At 38.0% G+C, this 7,256-nt stretch overlaps 1 long non-coding RNA gene across 1 annotated transcript in view; it reads right to left on the bottom strand.

The window, feature by feature from the left end:
• LOC128250924 (uncharacterized) overlaps positions 1-7,250 on the bottom strand; it is an 11,287-nt gene extending 4,037 nt beyond the window's left edge. The window contains exon 1 of the long non-coding RNA XR_008266862.1: positions 4,375-7,250. This is a non-coding gene — a long non-coding RNA (uncharacterized LOC128250924). The remainder of the gene's footprint in view (positions 1-4,374) is intronic.
• Positions 7,251-7,256: the final 6 nt, after the last annotated feature.

The following is a 7,256-nucleotide window of genomic DNA, read 5'->3' as shown; positions in this document are numbered from 1 at the left end:
GGATTATTATTAGGGTTTAGTTTGTGTTTACGTATAAATAATAATATGGGGGGAGGGGTGTAATCAATTTATCTCCTCCCTTGGATTTGCTGGTCTTGTGCCAAAATTTGAAACCATTATTAGGTTTCTCTTTTTTTTTTTTTTTTTTTGCCTTAGAGGGAATTACATATTGGGGTTTGTAAAATGGGAGTGGTTTTTATATTCGTTTCTTGGAAAATAAGGGGTATGGGAACAACAGAATCTAAGGAAAAATAGAAATGGTCCAAATAAATGGGGTGGGGAGAAGGGTACACGGGTTGAGGATTACTCTGACCACTTACCAATAATAGGAAGGTGCCTAGAAGCGTAGGCAGGAAATTGCCAGTGGGTCTGGTCGAGGGTGGATTAGATAATTCACTGTTGATTGGTTTTTGTGACTTATCTACCAGTAATGTCATGGGGCCCATTTTTTATTGGAATCTTTATCAGGTTTTTATTTCTTATTTAAAGAAATCATCATCATCAATATCATCAAGATATATATTTTTAAAAGTTTTTTTACCTTTATAATTGTGCCTGGTGTGGGAGAGCATGTAAGTAATGTTTGTGTTGTCTAGCGCAGTGCCCTGCAACCATTTTTCACTTGTGGCACAATTATATTCTTTTCAAACTTTGGCGGCACACCTGAACTAAAATTGTAACTAAAAGTACAGTGAAAAAATTAGATTCAGGTTACAAAGTGGCACACGAGTGTGCCACAACATGCTAGTTGTGGAGCACTGATCTAGCTATATATACATGTTTGTGTGTATGTATATAACACGCATTTGTCAGTCTCTCGAGACTGGGTCTGTGCCCAGAGAAATGGTTAGCTGCTGATGGTGATGCAGCTGACCTCTATCTGTGTTGGCTGAGTAGATTTTGTGTGTGTGTGTGTATCTCTCTTACTGTTTCGGTCATTAGACCGCTGCTGTTCTGGGGGCACTGCCTTGAAGGGGTTATTTTAGTCAAACAAATCGACCCTAGTACTTTAGTTTTTTGAAGCCAGCTACTTATTCTATTGGTCGAGGATGTAAACAAACCAACACTCATTGCCAAGCAATGGTAAGGGACAAACACACACACACACACACACAGATATATATGCAGTGAACTTTTTTATAGTTTTTGTCTACCAAATCCACTCTTGTGGTTTGCGGTTCCACACAGTGGGACTGAACCCGGGGCCGTGTGGTTGGAAAGCAGGTTTCTTACTACACACACACACTGACTTGTGTGTTTATATACATGGACAGATATGTATGTACCTAATAAATAAATATATATATACACATATATTATTTGATAGTGTCTTATGATAATATTTTAGGGTGTTCCATAGATGTCTAGTTTCTAAGCAGACTGGGACATACAGAGTTGTGTGCCTTGTTTTTCAGGGACAATTGTTAAGGATTGGGTTTGTGATTCATTGCTATTCCACCACTGGATTGTGAAACATGAATAGACCCCATCTTGTCAGCCAGGTAAACTGGGTTCAATCCATGTGCCTTGCTCTGGACCCACTAACACTGGATGACGTGAGGTTTGATCTCATGTTATGATGAGAAATGCAACTTTTTACCTCAATACTGATATTAATAACGGCTCGGAAGTTTGGTACAAAATCAGCAATTTTGATGGGAAGGGTGTTGGATCATTTCCCTAATATTGAACTGGTACTTTATTTTATCCTCCTCAACAGGATCAATGCTAAAGTTCACCTTGGCAAGATTTGAACTTGGAATGAAAAGAACAAATACTGTCTGACATTTCTGTCAGCTCACTATTTTATTATTATTATAGGCACAAGACTTAAAATTTTGGGAGAGACTAGTCTGTGCCTTCAAACCCAGTACATCTATCCTCATTTATTGCAGGTTCTGGTTTCAGAACCATACTGATTAATGGGTGGTCCCCGTGCTCTTTTTAAATGGAACAAATACTACATTCACAAACATCAGACCTACCAGCAGCAAAGTTCCTCTGTATTTTTCTGATCATCTAACCTTTTCCTGTAGAGAATCCACCCATCTACATCATTCGTTAGCATCAGACGCCTATCGTTGTGAAACAAATGGTAGATTCACTGACACCAATCCTGTGGCTCACAGCAGTCATGCTTCCATCATCGTCCCATTTCCTTCATCGTTTCTACCTTTTCCTGAAGACAATACACTCGTCTGTGACATTTGTCATCAAACGCCTTCATATTTTTTCTCTTCCCTGGTTCTGTGTTGACGAGCATAAGTGTGTAAATCCATATTTTAAAAAAAGAAATAGCCTTGCAGCCCAGTCATGTAAAACTCAAGCAACAGCCAGAGCATTGATGAATGAGAGTGCATGTACTTGACTCGTACTTTATTTTATCGACCCCGAAAGGATGAGAGGCAAAGTCATCTTTGCTTGGATTTGAACTCTGAATAAAAAGATTCATAGAAAAAATGCTAAGCACTTTGATTCTGCCAGTTCACCACCTTAATGAGGATGATAATACACATGCATAATACAACTCCAACTCCTGTAGTTTCGCTAATGTCATTTTTGCGATGTGTGGTCTGGCATTGTCTTGCAATAAAATAGGAGTGTATCTGTTGACTAATCTTGGCTACTTTTTGTAAGTTTCTGCATCATTTGGTCCAGTTGGCTGCAGTATAGTTCGGCTGTGATTGATGATCCAGGTTTAATGAAATCCTGATGGATTACACCTGTGCCAGACCACCAAAAACACACCATCAGCTTTTGATGAATTTTGCTTTTTGGACTGTGTTTTGGTGGTTTGTCTTTGTCCAAACATTGTTCTGAATGTTTACGGTTGTGGTATTGGATCCATTTCTGATCACATATTACAATTCGATTAAAAAATGATTCACTTTTGTGATGAGAAAGTAGCATAATGCAGGCTTTCAAACATTGCTGTTTCTGATTTCCATTGAGTTCATGTGGAACCCACTTATCCAACTTTTTCCCTTTACCGATTTGAACTAGGTGAGTCAATATTGTTTGCTTGCTAACACCAAACAACAACGATAAATCACGGACACCTTGAGATGGATCTGACTCGACGGCGGCTTTCAGTCTGTCATTATTCACCTTTGTTTCCCGTTGACCGTGTTGCTCATTTGTGAGGTCAAAGTTACCGGAAAAAAATTTTGAAAACCAATTGATACTGTTTGCTGTGTAATAATAACATTAGAATGAAATACTTCATTCATATTCCGAGCTGTCTGTGATGCTGTATTTCCAAGGAAGAGCTCATATTTCAAAACTATGACTTTCCGACTTATCCATCTCTAAATGCAAATAGCAGAAAATGATTTATAAATACTTTACAAAGTGCAAAATGAGTTAGAATAAAGAAATAGATGTGTCAGCTTTCTAACAAAAAATATTGTCAAAATATAATAATGGCACAAAATGAGCAGCTGTCAAAGTTTACCATATACCTAACTACAAATTTCATACATGATGACTTAATATTTAACACCCGGCTACTCCAACAGACCTATGATCAGAGATGTTTGCTGGTTATGACCAACCTGTTTATTTTTTTAAGGTTTTATGTAGGGCATTGTCTATTTTTCCTTTGTCTTTAAATCAGGATATTGCTTGAGGGAGATTTGGCTGCTTTTTCTAACAGATTGTTGGGCTTGAAATTACAATTACAGTAAGGTTGCCAACATTTAATATTAAGTGTTGTATGGATCCAAGGTGGTGCCCCAGCATGGCCTCACTGCAATGATTGAAATGGGTAAAAGATAATAAAGACATTTTATTGGGCATGTGAACACTTTTAAGAAGATAGGGTTTACTTTTGAGAAAGATTTGACTGCTGTTTCTAGCAGGTTGAATGACCGTGTAAGGGTTCCCTCTGTTGGAATTGTGGTGGTGGTTGCCATTTATGAGGCCATGTGGTTGGGTGCGGCACTTTTAATCCTCGCAACAAAAAATGCCTTTGTGGAGATTGTAATACAATCATAATTTGCGATTTAACGGGTAATAAATGAATGAGGGGTCCACCTACATAGGTTTGGGTGAGGGTATAACATAGTTTAACAGTTGGACACACACACTCAAGTGTCGGGGTAGGTGTATGTATGGGTGTATATGAACACTGCAAAATTACTGACGTGGATCCAATGACATCAGGTAGCCTAAAGGGGTGAAAATGCTTTAATCGACATACGACTAAAACTACCCAAAGTCCAAATAATTATATTTAATTGACATCCCCTGTGTGTGTGTTTATATATAAACACATACACAGGGTATGTCAATTCTTTATGGTCATTTGTTTGAATTTAGGAAACGATACATAGCTCTTTGTATTTGAAAACAAATTGGTACAAATAATCTCACCTATTCATTGAGTTCCGTTTTAGTATCAATGGTTGCTTGAGTAAGGGGTTGGAAGCATTGATATGCCCTAATTAGATGATCCTTATCAAGTTTGGACATAACACTGGTTATTGTGGACTTGAGAGATTGTATAGGAGTGCTGACTGACCTCTTGAATATACCCCACATGTAATGATAGTACAGTGGAGTGACGTCTGGTGAGCTAGAAGGTCATGTGCCTTGGAGAAGATGATCATGGAGATGGCATGCATCCATGGTTGGGTTGTCCTAGCCTTGTGAGACAGTGCAGAGTTTTGTTGGAAGACGTATGATCTTCTGTTGTGTACCCCCTCTGTCCAGGGCCTTGCAACTATCTTCCAATACCTCTCAGTAGACAGCAACATGACACCTCTCGTTGCTGATGACTCTCAAAACCATCACAGTTGCTGGGAACTTAGCTGAAACGTAAGGTTAAAAAATTAATTTAGGATTAGAACTCATGAAACAAGTGACCTCAAAAAAACTGATCCACTTTGTGTGTATGGAATTTACTTGTTGCTAACTATATATATATATATGTGTGTGTGTATGTATGTATGTATGAATGTGTGTGTGTGTGGATTTGTTTTGAGTGGGTTCAGTGTTGCACACTACTGAACCCCCTTTTTAGTGCAAACAACTATAACATCAGAGGCACAACAGAGACACTGCACTGCAGGGTGTTTTTTTTTTTTTTGCATGAGTTTACCTTCTCGTCGAAGGAAGTCCTATCCAGACCTAGGGGCTCTTTCACTCGCCAGTGATTCACATTCTAATTAACCCATAGCTGGGACCCTAAAGAGTAGTTATTACTCCAGATCACATTTGACCTAGGAACAAATAGTGGCCAAGGGTTTGGTGTTATATACTCTTTAAAAAGGGACCCACTAGACGCAGTTTTAAGTCCTGCTTGGGACACTCAAACAAGTGTGTGTGTAACAGAAACTGAATATTGTGTATGATTCCTCTTGCACACATACAGGCAACTATTATAAATGTTTGTATGTATATGTGTGTGTGTGCAGGTAATTATTAGAGAGTGAGAGAGATAAAATAAAAAGGGGGCAAGTAATTGCAAAGGGATGAACTCATAACTCTATAAGTGATTTAATGACAATTGCAACCACCTGTCCACTTGTGTCCCTCTATTGTATTTTCATATTCATCCATACTGTTGCTGCACTCATTCGAGGGTGAAGTGTCTTGTGTTGCAAGTACTTGGCGACCTTACAGCATCCGGCTGTTCCAATGTTTGCAACCCTCTGGATCGTCAGTTCATATTGAACTGTCCAACCGATATCAGCGTGAAAAAAAGAGATGCTAAATGATGATTATATGTGTGTGTGTATATATATATATATAATGATCAAAATCCATTAACTGCTACATCCAGTTGTTGGAGTGCCTGTCTGCAAACACTTTCATAGTTGTTGCCACTGGTCCCTTTTCTCTTGTCATGCAGAGGAGGTTTACTGTGCTGCAACTTGTCCAGTCCTTAATATTGTCAAACCAGAATTTTCTCTCTTCCTCTCCGTCACCCTCCTTCAACTGTGCCCTGGAGAATGTTTCATCAAAAGATTTTGATCCTATCTGGATACCATGTATAGATAATATTGCTCCAGTATGGCCTTTGTTATGGGTAAAACAAATCTAAAGAACACACATGTATATACCCGCATGTGTAATAAATATGTAAGCTTGTCTTTAAGCAAGGGTGTATATGGCACAGACCGTGAATTGTATGTGGTTTATTGTTTTTAAACCTTGGTATAAAACTGGTACTTATTCTATCCTCTCCCATTTCCATGGGAAGAAATGCATTGCTGACTTCAGGGTTTGAACTCTCAACCTGAGCATTGAGCATCTGTTTCTACAGTCTGTTGTTTCAGCTATGTCATATATCATTATATATTTACATGTTTGTATGTGTGTAGATATGTATATATCATCATTGTTTTAACATCCACTTTACTATGTTTGCATGGGTTAGATGTAGTCTATTGAAACAGGTTTTTCTGTAGCTAGATACCTTTCCTGTTGCCACAGAAACTAATATTTCCCCATGACCAGACATGTTTCTACAAAATATTGCAAATGAACAACACTTTGTATGACTGACACTCATTTACATGGACACACGTACACCAAATCCACACAGTTTTGGTCAGCTTGGACCTATAGTAGAAGACACTTGTCCAAGGTAGCACACAATGGGATTGAACCTGAAACCACGTGGTTGGAAAGCAAACTTCTCACACATACATACATGTATTTATATATACATATATATAAAAGCATGTATATATATATATATGTTTGTTTACATTTGCAAGCTATGACGTGTTTTCTCATGTGTCTACAAATTATCCGTTTGCTTCTCATCTTCTAAGACATGTAAAAGAAGAGACCTCTGGCTTGAAAAACATGTAAGGAAGGGTTAGAGACAGGAAAAGGCATCCACCCATAAAAACAGTATTTTGTTAATATATCCGTTTAACCCTTGCAGCTTGGTAAAAATAAACTAGTGTAAAGACCATGCTTATATGTATATTTATATGTACATTGAGATATATATATATATATTGGGTTGACGGATAAATTTTTTTTTTTTTTCCATTTATTTTAATTCTATCGAGTGAAGGTGATGGTATCATAAGGCATCTCATCTGCTGGGGCCAATTTCATATTGGAATGGCCTGGATCCTTGCAGATGAGCTTCAATCGGTCCTCATTGAACTGAACAGGTTGGCTGGAACACAGAGAGTCTGTGAAGTTAACTTTCCCTTTCTTTCAAGTGTGAAATGAAAACCATTTCTGTGCAGTTTTTTTTTTTTTTTTCCAGTAACAATACCTTCTCCATACAC

The sequence above is a fragment of the Octopus bimaculoides genome, chromosome 26, assembly GCF_001194135.2.
Source record: "Octopus bimaculoides isolate UCB-OBI-ISO-001 chromosome 26, ASM119413v2, whole genome shotgun sequence".
In the NCBI taxonomy this organism is placed as follows: Eukaryota; Metazoa; Mollusca; class Cephalopoda; order Octopoda; family Octopodidae; genus Octopus; species Octopus bimaculoides.
This window is presented reverse-complemented; position numbering and strand designations above follow the sequence as displayed.